This window comes from Cydia splendana, chromosome 16 (assembly GCF_910591565.1).
Source record: "Cydia splendana chromosome 16, ilCydSple1.2, whole genome shotgun sequence".
Taxonomy (NCBI): domain Eukaryota; kingdom Metazoa; phylum Arthropoda; class Insecta; order Lepidoptera; family Tortricidae; genus Cydia; species Cydia splendana.
This window is the reverse complement of record NC_085975.1, coordinates 18,752,093-18,764,967: the sequence shown is the minus strand read 5'-3', so window position 1 is coordinate 18,764,967 and position 12,875 is coordinate 18,752,093. Positions and strand designations below refer to the sequence as shown.

Here is a 12,875-nt window from a genome sequence, read left to right as displayed (position 1 = left end):
ACGCAGACCAAAGTGCTCAAACTTAGTAGCTAGCACAGTGTGATCACAGAGGTCAAAGGCACGCGTCATATCGCACAAGAGAATGGCTACATGTGACGATTTTTCCTTAGCTTGCATTATGCTATCTAAAGTTTCGCGAACGACGGCGACGCATGAACGGTGACGTCGATAGGCGTATTGTTTGGCGTGGAGCAGGTTAAATTGCTCTAAATATGTGTACACCCGATTACTTATCCCGGCTTCGAATATTTTAGCTATTGTGGGAATTATGCTAATGGGCCTATAGTTTTTTAGTTCGTCTTTTTTCCCTTTGCCCTTATAAACGGGAACAACTTTAACCTTTTTGAGTATGTCAGGATATATTCCTAATTTTATAAATTCATTAAAAATGCTAGTTAATTGCGCAATAACGAACGGTAGTGCAACTTTGAGTAACTTAGTTGATGTATCAAATAAATCGCAGGTGTTTTTGGATGCTATTTGTTGTGTTATAATTTTGTACAATTCATCTTGGCTGAAATGGGTTAATTTGATGGTAACGGGGCTTGGACTTGACGAGTTGCATAATAGTGATTTTGCTAGCTCGGCTATGTTAGTCTGTAAGGTATTTGTAATATGGGCCTTGTTGCCTGATTTACATTTTAAATAAATAAATACTTAAGTTACTCTATGGTTTCCTAGCTAGCTTAGTGCTGCACTCTGGCGGCAGAACATTGCAGTAATACCCCCTATTGGGATGCCATGGGGATTACATTTACGCAGGCGTAGTCACGATATATAATTATGCTATTAGAATTCTAAAGTAAATATTTCATGGTACATCAATCCACACCGAACGCACAGAAAATCCCAATTACGGTAACGATAAAATTGGATTCACACCTCATTGGTCCACCCATTTCCTAGACACCTCTTGATTGGTAAACCGCTCTCCAAACGCTCCATGATTGGCTGAAATATATTCTCAGATCCTGATTGGTGGGAACGCCGGTTGCATTCAAAGCAACAATGTTGACAGTTAACGAGGTAAAGTTCGAATGTGGAATATAAACAATGGTCGTTCATGAGGACAAAAACGGTGATTGGCAGGTTTTTTTAGCTTTTATTTACTCTTGGAGTAACGATGTACATAAATAACTGGTAATGAAGTCCTGGAAAGTCTCGTCTATTCTATTGACGGCTTTATACTAGCACATAATACTTAGAAACTAAGTTTTAGATGGTTTTAGGATCTACAGAATGCTTAACAAACTTGATGTTTATTGTTTACCGACATTTTGTTTCGTCGAGTAAATAACTATGACAAGTTATGTTTTCAGTTGGTAGCAGAGATAACTGCAATGTTAAGTTTGTATTTCAAGCTTAGGCAGGTACAGTCAACCAAGCTATTAGCTTGGGACCCATGCATACATTTTTTTTAAATTAAGTATACTTACCTATTCGTATTCATACGTACCTACTTATGATAATTTTTATACTAGGCTGTTTAATAAACGTTATAACATTATGTGACTCATTCTTAAAGCTAAGAAAAAGATTTTACACAAAAAAAGAAATGTAAATTTAACCGTCTGTGACTAGGGGAGCATAGGTCGTAAAGCAAGCGACGCCTGGGGCGAAGCGTAGCTTTGTTGGGAGCTACGGGCAGTCCTTTTATATCTGATTTATGGCACTTTAATAATAGCATAAGCATTTGATTCGATTATGAAAATATAGTGTATATTTTATTATATGACGTTTATCTTTTACACCTTTAGTTTTACTCAAGCTTTGCTTTGATTTGGACGATTGTTCAAGTTCACGGACAAGATGTGTTCTTGACTAAAAACTAGGGATATGATGATGGTGGGCTCTCGACGAGTGTGTACAGCCGACATTAGGTTTGCAGTGGAAAAGAGACATGGAAAACTTTTTTAGTAAGTGTCAGTTAATATTATGCGACTTTTCTGTGGATATTATTAGATAAACAGAGTTTCAAGCCTAATTTTCGTACTTTATCCTTATAGTTTACGTTAAAACCTTCTACTTAAAATTTATATTATGATGAAACTCATAGAAAAATGTATATAGGTAATCGCCAGATCTGCTTGGCCAGATGGCTGTCCGGCCTACGTAACACGTGTCCGATCCAACGCCATTTCCTTTCAAGGATTTCCCGTCCTATGGATTTCTGTATTTAAATTTGTGTAATATTTACAGAAAAAACGCCGATTTCCCGAACATTTTTGATCCAATAACACGGGTTATGCGCCACAATAACCATAACAATAAAATTAGAGTGAACATTCTGCACACCGGCTCTCGTACAGCACATTTTTGACTGATCAATCTTGATCCTTATGTTTTTACAATAAGGTTTATAAATCGTCAGTTGACAGATGATACTATGTAACTGAAGAACAGTTAGCGCCTTAAGTCCGTTATGTCTTTTTGGCCTACGAAAATTTTACTAAATGCAAGATGTAACAAAAATAGTGGGGATCCGTTTAAAGGTATCTCCGGTATCGTGGTTTGATTGGGAAAAAGTAGAAGAATAATTATTTAGACACGAAAAAAAATTTTGGGTTTTGTATGAAGGGTTGCCGACTACGACGATCTGCCCCATAAAAAAATATCGGGATCCTATCTCATCGCATAATAATTAATTGTCATAATGTAATGTTACGCATAAATCTCTTTTCGCATATTTTTTCTCCAGCTGAAACAGAAAGTATTTTCGAAAATATTTTGCATAGGTTGTGTAGAACAGGGTAGGTTAGGTTAGGTTTGTGTTATAATTTTTCAGAGTTGTTAATATTTCCAGCACAATAACAATTACGCGAAATGAGTGTTATGCGTAACATTACATTAGGGCAATCAATTATTATGAGACCCAATATGGACCCAAAAATATCGTCAAAAGATATTTCTTCTACCTACTTTATCCTAATCACAACATGATACCGAATATGCTCTTAATCGGATCTCTACTACTTTTGTTACAGCCTGTATGCTGGTCTTACTCAATATTTTTCAGTTATTTTTGAGTGATAATATGATGTGTAGCATCAAATATCCAATATTTAAAAATATAGAACAACAAACGATGATACAATTTGATGATTTGATACACGACGGCACGTTTTTGTGATCATAAGCTTTGTTTGAAAATATATAACGTAAGAAAACGTTTAAAATATCCACTCGAGTTTTTTTAAATTCTTTTACTTTTAAATATCAGATCTCTGTTCATGAGTTACGAAGCGAGGGTCTTGACAAACGGTATAACTTTTCGTGGATGTGAAAAATGCACCCCAAAAACGTTTAATAAGTGCGCGTGAGAGAGGGAGGGTTTTTTAGGAGAACAATTAAAAATCTTATGTTAGGCTAGATAAATATCAGTGCCAAAAAAATCAAAACGTTACATAGACTTATAACGAATTCCTTGACAAATTGTGTAACGGTAGGTACAGTCGACTTCAAAGAGATGCATCCACTTTTTTACTTTATTACAATGCAGTAAGGTGAAAAAGTGGATACTTCTTTGTAGTTGACTGTACGTGATGAGGAATGGAACAATGACATTGATTTTTTATTCACATATAGGTATTCATAAAACTTAAACATAAAAACTGTTTATTACAGGCGACTTATTTTACCTATAATAAATCGACACTACTTCAATAAATTTGGTTAACATTGATAATGAAACATAATATTATATCTATTTATTATAATCCGCTTATTGATAACACATATCAATGAATGTATTTGTATACAGCAAGATGAAGTTACTTACGGCGCGATTAGGTAAATGAATTAGAGATTCACTAGACATGAAATAGTAAAGATATGTGACGTTCCACGGCAAAAGGTACATTATGGTGGCTGGCGCTTACGTCGCATAGCGCTGCAACAATATTATTGCGGCGCCATAAGGTACCTTTTGTCGTGGAACGTCACATATCTTTACTATTTCATATCTAGTGAATCTCTAATTCACTTCCCGATTCGCGCCGTTACTCTTATTTATACGATATAGCCTTATCAATACAAATAGATCGAACACTTCAAAAATGTAGGTATGCGCGAATCTTCATCACTTTTCTATCTATTTGTACTAAGGTTCAATAAATAGTTAATTAACTAGAGAAAAATGTAAAAATTATACTTAAGGTAACCCCAAACACGGGGGCCACGGTGCACACCTTTTTGGAAGTCAGCAAAAAATATAATAGAGTCCGTCTAAGTATAAATAAGGGGTCTCTATTGGTTCCCATAAATTTATGGTTCCGATTTTTTCACTCCATAACGTTTTCCATCACAATTTTTATTAGTCATATTGTCAATAGTCATAAATTTTAACAATATAAATTGCAGTTCCGATTTTTGCAGGTCATTATTATTGTTAGTCATAAAATTTGTTACTCATAATATTCAAAGTCCAGAAGGTATACCATTACATAATGTTGAAGGCAATAAACTTGCTTGCAATAATCGTTGTAAGGTCTTTTATCACAGGTTATAATGATAAGTAGGGGCTGTATTGCATTCCCTAAATTTTAAGTTCCGATTTTTTTAGACCATAACGTTTTCCATCATAATTTTTATTAGTCATATTGTCAATAGTTATAAAATTAAACAATACAAATTGCATGCTTGCCTACCTACCTGGGGATTTTTTTTTACTTACTGATTTCCCCTCCATTTCTTATTTTTCATGTAGTTTATTAAGCCATTTCGACCCGCCAACAAGTAGACGGAGCCCCGCCTATTTCCGCTCTTAGAGACACAAGGTAACTAACGAACCTACCTGAGGAAACAGATTTTTTATTGTTTGGCTTACTGATTTCCCCGCCATTTCTTATTTTTCATGTAGCTTATTAAGCCATTTCGTCCCGCCAACGAGCCGACGGAGCCCCGCTTCGCGGGGCTCCTATTTCCGCTCTGAGGGACACAAGGTAACTAACAAACCTACCTGAGGAAACAGATTTATTTTTTCTTTATACTTATGATGTTATTGATTTGGTTTCTTAGACGTAATTCACTTTAGTCATTAAAAATGGGGGTCCCTTTGTTTGACATAATTATTGAAAGTCATCATGTTTAATATTATAGCTCCTAAATATTAGAATACTAGAGGATATTATTTTCTGACTATCGAAATTCGAAACAGTAAGTTTATGGGAAACAAAGGGATGACATTAAGAGCGCTCTTACATGAAAAGTCGAAATAATGCAAAATTGATGATACTAGTCGACGAAATTCAGGACTTTGCGCTCATTATTAGAAACAATGAGTACGTGTTCCAGTAAAAGCGTCTTCTTATCTTTATAAATATCGTTGTAAATATTAGAAAAAGGACTTATTAAATTAGAATTGATTTTTTTTCTGATGGTCGTTTCCGAAAAACCCCGTGAAGCACTGAATGGCGAGCTCTTATTTGGAAATGTTGAGAATTTTACTCTGCTAAACCTGGCTATTTTGTATTACTAATACCCTGTACTTTAGGCATATCAAACTATATTTTTCCTACATACCTTTGAGAAAGAGAAAATCAAAGTAAAACGAACTCGATTTTCTCTCCGAAACAAGTGTCAATTCCTACGAAAATCTACTTAATATCGAAGTCATTTTCATACTCAAGCAATCTGCAACGTTTGCTTATACTGTTGGTATACATTAGTGTTTATGAAATTCTACTATAATTTTTTGGCAATTTTTTGAAAACTACTCTATATTACCGATGACGCGCGCTGCGCCAGCTCAGTGCCGCGGCAGAGCTTGTAGAGGCAGGACGTGTGTCGGTCGGCTCCGCACATTTTCAACGGCGACGACGAGGTTTTTTATCATTGTGTGCGGCGGGTGCCGTGTAAAACGCTATACTGTGTGCGTGTAAACCGCAACGAGAGACTTTGATCCTAGCACCGTTTTTATAGTATTATAATTTATAATGGTACAGTTTAATAAACTACCGGACAGGATTAAAAATATTTGAAACGACCTGACATTCTATATGTATTTATTTGACTGAAGATAGTTTGACTCAGGGTCTGATGATGGAGCCGGAAGGTGGTCACCGGTATCAATCAACCATGCAACTAAACCACTTCGTGTTTAGGCTCGTTTTATTCATCTCAACAAGATCTTTGACACAAGATAGTACTCAGGGTCTGATGATGGAGCCGGAAGGTGGTCACCGGTACCAATCAACCATGCAACTAAACCACTTCGTGTTTGGGCTCGTTTGATTCGGCTCAAGAAGATCTTTGACTTAAGATAGTACTCAGGGTCTGATGATGGAGCCGGAAGGTGGTCACCAGTACCAATCAACAATGCAACTAAACCACTTCGTGTTTAGGCTCGTTTTATTCGTCTCAACAAGATCTTTGACTTAAGATAGTACTCAGGGTCTGATGATGGAGCCGGAAGGTGGTCACCGGTACCAATCAACCATGCAACTAAACCACTTCGTGTTTGGGCTCGTTTGATTCGTCTCAACAAGATCTTTGGCACAAGATAATACTCAGGGTCTGATGATGGAGCCGGAAGGTGGTCACCGGTACCAATCAACCATGCAACTAAGCCACTTCGTGTTTAGGCTCGTTTGATTCGTCTCAACAAGATCTTTGACACAAGATAGTACTCAGGGTCTGATGATGGAGCCGGCAGGTGGTCACCGGTACCAATCAACCATGCCACTAAACCACTTCGTGTTTAGGCTCGTTTTATTCGTTTCTATAAGATCTTTGACACAAGATAGTACTCAGGGTCTGATGTTGGAGCCGGAAGGTGGTCACCGGTACCAATCAACCATGCAACTAAACCACTTCGTGTTTAGGCTCGTTTGATTCGTCTCAACAAGATCTTTGACACAAGTTAGTACTCAGGGTCTGATGATGGAGCTGGACTGTGGCCACGGGTACCAGTCTACCATGTAACTGAACCACTTCGTGTTTGGGCTCGTTTGATTTGTCGCAACAAGATCTTTGACACAAGGTAGTACTGAGGGTCTGATGATGGATCCGGAAGGTGGTCACCGGTACCAATCAACCATGCAACTAAACCACTTCGTGTTTGGCTTCGTTCGATTCGTCGCAACAAGATCTTTGACACAAGTTAGTACTCAGGGTCTGATGATGGAGCTGGACTGTGGCCACGGGTACCACTCTACCATGTAACTGAACCACTTCGTGTTTGGGCTCGTTTGATTCGTCGCAATAAGATGTTTGACACAAGATACTACTCGGGGTCTGATGATGGAGCTGATGATGATAGACAGGTACCCGTCGCCACCTTCGCGCTCCATCATCAGACCCTGAGTACTACCTTGTGTCAAAGATCTTGTTGAGATGAATAAAACGTGCCTAAACACGAAATGGTTTAGTTGCATGGTTGATTGGTACCGGTGACCACCTTCCGGCTCCAACATCAGACCTTGAGTACTATCTTGTGTCAAAGATCTTGTTGAAACGAATAAAACGAGCCTAAACACGAAGTGGTTTAGTTGCATGGTTGATTGGTACCGGTGACCACCTTCCAGCTCCATCATCAGACTCTGAGTATCACCTAGTGTCAAAGATCTTGTTGAGACGAATCAAACGATCCTAAACACGATGTGGTTTAGTTGCATGGTTGATTGGTAATGGTACCTTCCAGCTCCATCATCAGACCCTGAGTACTGTCTTGTGTCAAAGATCTTGTTGAGACGAATCAAACGAGCCCAAACACGAAGTTGTTTAGTTACATGATAGACTGGTACCCGTGGCCACCTTCCAGCTCCATCATCAGACCCTGTGTATCTTCAGTGTCAAAGATCTTGTTGAGACGAATCAAACGAGCCTAATCATGTTACTACATGGTTGATTGGTATCCGTGACCACCTTAATCATCATCAGATCCTCAGTACCAGTTCGTTTTTAAACCCTCGTTGATACAAACTTTACAACCTATAGGTACCAAATGCAATGACGAAACATGTAAATAAGCGAGTAGGTACCTATAATTTCTTTCGAGTAATATACCTTCATAAGTACAAGTATGGGGCTATTCATAAATTACGTCGTTTCAAATGGGAGGAGTGGGGGGGGGGTCTGGACATCGGATGATGGTAACATGACGTAGGAGGAAACAGATTCATCCGAAGCTTGATTTTTGGATGATTTGAGGGGGGGGGGGGGTCAAAAATCGTCAGAAATAGATGACGTAATTTATGAACAGCCCCTATGTACATTTGCACTGCATTTAGTATTTTCGTACTTACCAAATAACAGTTTTAGAACTTTAAAAGTTAAGTACAGTTAGTGTTGTTATGGTTGATTTCAATATGCTTCGCGAAGGATCAAGAATGTTTAATCCATCATTGTAGTGCGAGTGTGGTAGAAGGGATCGGCGTACTGAGCTCGCACGGCCTGCCGCAGCGCGTAAAATACCTAAACTCGCTCAACGCCGAAATGTAATAGCGCTCTTAAAACGATATGATTAACAACCATTAGTCCGATAAAATATATGCCTTAAAATATTTCTGAATAATTATTGATATAAGGTGTATTCGGGTATTACCGAATGTCGGATAATTCCGAAATTCAGATGAAAATCACCCTTAATTCCATCATAATAAAAGTCTCTTTTCGGAATCATCCGACAGTTTTCGACATTCGGAATTACCCGAGTAAACCTTACCTTTGAATGTAATACTCATCAATTTTATAACTCTTGTGATTATAGCGTTTAATATTATAGATGTTTAACATTATAACTATGAAACGTTATACTTAACAAAAATTATGACTATTGATGTTTATGTCCATAAATTATATGGATATCAATTTCTGACTATCGAAATTCGAAACAATAAGTTTATGGGAAACAAAGGGATCCCATAAATAAGCTAACACTACACCAGCTCTGAAGAGTCTGAAGTGACAAAGTGCTGCAGTGCCACTATAAACTTTTTATTTTCTATTTTCTAAGGAATTTAGTGATGCTTCCATACAGCATGTCACTGTAAAGTCTTAGCAGAGTTGATTTGATTGACAGCTCATTCATTAAAATCAGCTGCAAAGTTACTCAAGGAGCTGTGTAAGTACCTATTAATATTATGAAATTTAACGTTAACAGTTTTTTTGTAACATAATATAAGTATATTAAATGTTGTAACTATAACTATAACATTTACAAACATCCATAAATAATATTTTCATAATATTAATATAAATGCCTTTGAAACTCAGTCAATACAGCGGACTAAAAATAGTTTAGATCAATGCTTTCAAATAACGTCACTAGATGACGTCACCGCGGCGCGCGCAACCTGTTCCGCTATTTGAGCAGCGTTTGCAACGACTCCGTGGCGCAACGGTAGCGCGTCTGACTCCAGATCAGAAGGTTGCGTGTTCAAATCACGTCGGGGTCAATTGAAATCTTTTTGTATTTTTTTTTGTTTTTTATATTTTTATCGAACACTTTTTTTACGAATGTAATTAATAGGTATTTTTTTTACAACAATAATAAAAGTTGTTAACGTTATACAAATACGTATTAACATGAAGAAAGGAAGAAAGCAATTGTTACAATTTATTATTATTATTATAATGCAATTCAACTTGTATGTGTATTACCTACATCAAAATAAAATTTATTTAAAAATTACCAACAGTTACATTATGAATAAAACATAAACATGCTTATGCTTACACATTAACATAAATTTTATGAGTAGATAGTAAACTTACTGCTAAATAGCCTTATTTGGGGTCAACAGAAAACATAATAAATGTTAATAATTCAATAAATTATCTAAAAAATAATTATCATAATTTATAAAAGCAAGCTTACAACGAAAGTGTTAAAAAATCAAAATTCAAATAACACTATAAAACATAATCACATCACATGTCGTAAATTCCACAATTAGGTACCTATACATTATACAACCTTGTCATGTTACTAAGACAAAGTTGTAAAACATGTTACTCACAACAACACCATAAAAGTTAGAACATCTTACAAAGCACTGAATAAAAAAAACATACGCTTGAGATAAATGCAAGTTAGTTGCGATCATTTAAGCGCGGCATACTTTTGTTTAAGTGCTAGAGAAATTCGACTTTATTGTAATGTAATAAGAGCCAGGGTCATAAAATTAAATACCATTAAGGCTTTAGTTATTCATAGGATTAAACTTTATGATTTTTCACAATAGATGTTTCGACAGTTTAATATTGTTTACGGTGTGTTAAGAAAATGATACATTTTAACGCAAAAAATTGGATAAAGAATCTTAGTAATAAAAATTGTATAAAATTGTGAGAATAGTTGGGTATGGGGCTATTCATAAATTACGTCATTTCAAATTAGGGGGGGGGGTCTGGACATCGGATGATGGTAGCATGACGTAGGAGGAAACGGGGTCATTCGAAGCATGATTTTTGGATGATTTTAGGGGGAGGGTCAAAAATCGATGACGTAATTTATGGACAGCCCCTATGTGGAATGTTTTATTTATTGCTACCTATTAGACGTGCTCAGTAGCTACGACCATCGATTTTAATAATACGAGTAGATGTAAATAAACCGGTTGGTTCGAGAGGGCCTCCCGAGAACATCGAAGTTCGCAAACAGCGGGAATTTTTCTCTTTTACTCCAATTAAAGCGTATTTTAAAGTAACAGAGAAAGTGCCCTCAATTTTTCAACATTATACGAGTTCCTCTGTTCTTAGTAAAATTGAAGCTTTCATTTTAAAACGACAAGCTTAAATTACAATTTGCTGGGAGATCGAGCGAGCTTTGCTCGGAAAACATATTAAAACTCAAAAATGCGCGTTTTCCCAGAGATAAGACCTGGCTAGATCGATTATTCGCCCCCGAAAACCCCCATATACCAAATTTCATAGAAATTGTTAGAGCTGTTTCCGCGATCTTATATTTATACTCGTATAACAAGAATTGCTCTTTTAAACGTATAAGATATAACATGGCATGAACTCCACAACACGAGTAAAATGTATCTGTCTGTTATGTTAATAATTGTTACACAAAGAAACCGGTCAACCATACCAAAGAGAATAGATAGTATAGAGGGGTCCTGTCATAGTAAATTTTGTAGTCACAGTAAATTTACTGCCATCTATCGACACACTACTAAAACTCAAAATGAATACGTATAAAATTATCAAAAAAAATATTTATATGGATAAATGATTTTATTATTTTTATATCATTTTGACCCATGTTCATTCACTGATATCTATGTGTTAAAATTGTTAAATATGAAACGGTGTTGTCACGCCATCTAGCTGAGCATAGGCCAAAGGTGTGTGCGCCATCTATCCGAGAATGACATTTTCTTGATTTCCGAGGCACGTTTTTTCCTTAGACTTTATTCATCTTATACGAAGTTACATATGTCTTTGACCATACTATTGCAAAATATTAGCTCAATCGCAAAGGGGCTGTCCATAAATTACGTCATCGATTTTTGACGATTTTTGACCCCCCCCCCCCCCTATAATCATCCAAAAATCATGCTTCAAATGACCCCATTTCCTCCTACTTCATGCTACCGTCATCCGATGTCCAGACCCCCCCCCCCTAATTTGAAATGACGTAATTTATGAATAGCCCCAAATCGGGAAGTGGGTAAAATTTAGCATTCAAGATTTGACCCTAACTAACAAACTTACATTAACAGGGTTTTAAATAAAAGCTTGTAAAAACAAAAACATAGACAAAAGCGGTGTCGAGAGTAGACGGCCTTGCGGGGTCTAGATTATAGGACCTGTTAGGATTAAGTAATAATAGCAAATATACTAGTTTTTACTTTAGACGTTAGCCAAAATACTAGCAGATAGTATGATATGTGATGTATTATGTTAGAATAGCATACGAATCGAGTGAATTTAACTTGATGCCGTTGACAGCTAAACGGAAAAAGAATTCCTTTACCTTTGATACCCAAACAAAACATTTTTTTTTAATTATTAACAGTAGGTTATGCCGTAGTATAAATTTTTGTCAAGGTATTTCTTGGCCACCTAAATGTGTTTTAGCATAGAGAAAAAAAATACCTACATAGAGTGCTCACTCCTGCCTTCCCGGTGCAAAGGTGCCCATGATACTATAATAATATCTTGTGAGATCATGGCATCAAAACTAAAATATACAATCAATAGAATAATGAAATCCCATTCATCCGTTCCCACAGTCCACCGCCACCGCAATGAGTTGCGGTCAAAGATATAATGGGAAATTCTTATTCTTATTTGTGAGTCCGTTTTTGTCATTAGAGTGACAATACCATTACTATCATCATCATCTTCTCAATGTATATACTACTTACCTACTCCGTTGGCTCGGCGACCCAAAATGAGACTTGGCCTCCGACACAAGACAGCGCCACTTTTCTCGGTCCTGTGCGAACCCTCACCAATTGTTGACTCGAAGTTCGCGCAGATCCGCCTCCACCATGTCACATATTTTAAGCCTCACTAATACCATAGAGAAATATAGTAAGAATAGACGGAGTGCTCACTCCATACATCAGTTTTGGTACCAAAACGACTGTTATTTTCGCAGTCGACATCTAGCATCGAGTAGCAGAATTATCAGTACCGCTACTTGATACTAGAATGTTCTAGTGTCGCGTCGCGACTCACGAAAATTGCATTGAACAAAAATTTACAACTAATATTAAAGGCAAAAGTCGTTCTCATAACTCTTGTCTACCCAGTATCTCAGCTAATTTCCTCAGTCTGATCCCTGGAGCGTGAAATATCTTAGCTCGCACCTGCGCCTGCATCAAGGGGCTCGTGGGAAACCATATTCAACCGTGACACATTTCTCCAAACATTTATACAAATATAAATAATTTATTTTATGAAAGTGAGTAAATATT

The 12,875-nt window shown here is 36.8% G+C and overlaps 1 non-coding gene across 1 annotated transcript; it reads left to right on the top strand.

Moving 5' to 3' along the window:
* The first annotated feature begins 9,323 nt into the window (after positions 1–9,323).
* Positions 9,324–9,395, top strand: Trnaw-cca (transfer RNA tryptophan (anticodon CCA)). The gene has a single exon. It is a non-coding gene; the product is annotated as a tRNA-Trp (tRNA).
* Positions 9,396–12,875: the final 3,480 nt, after the last annotated feature.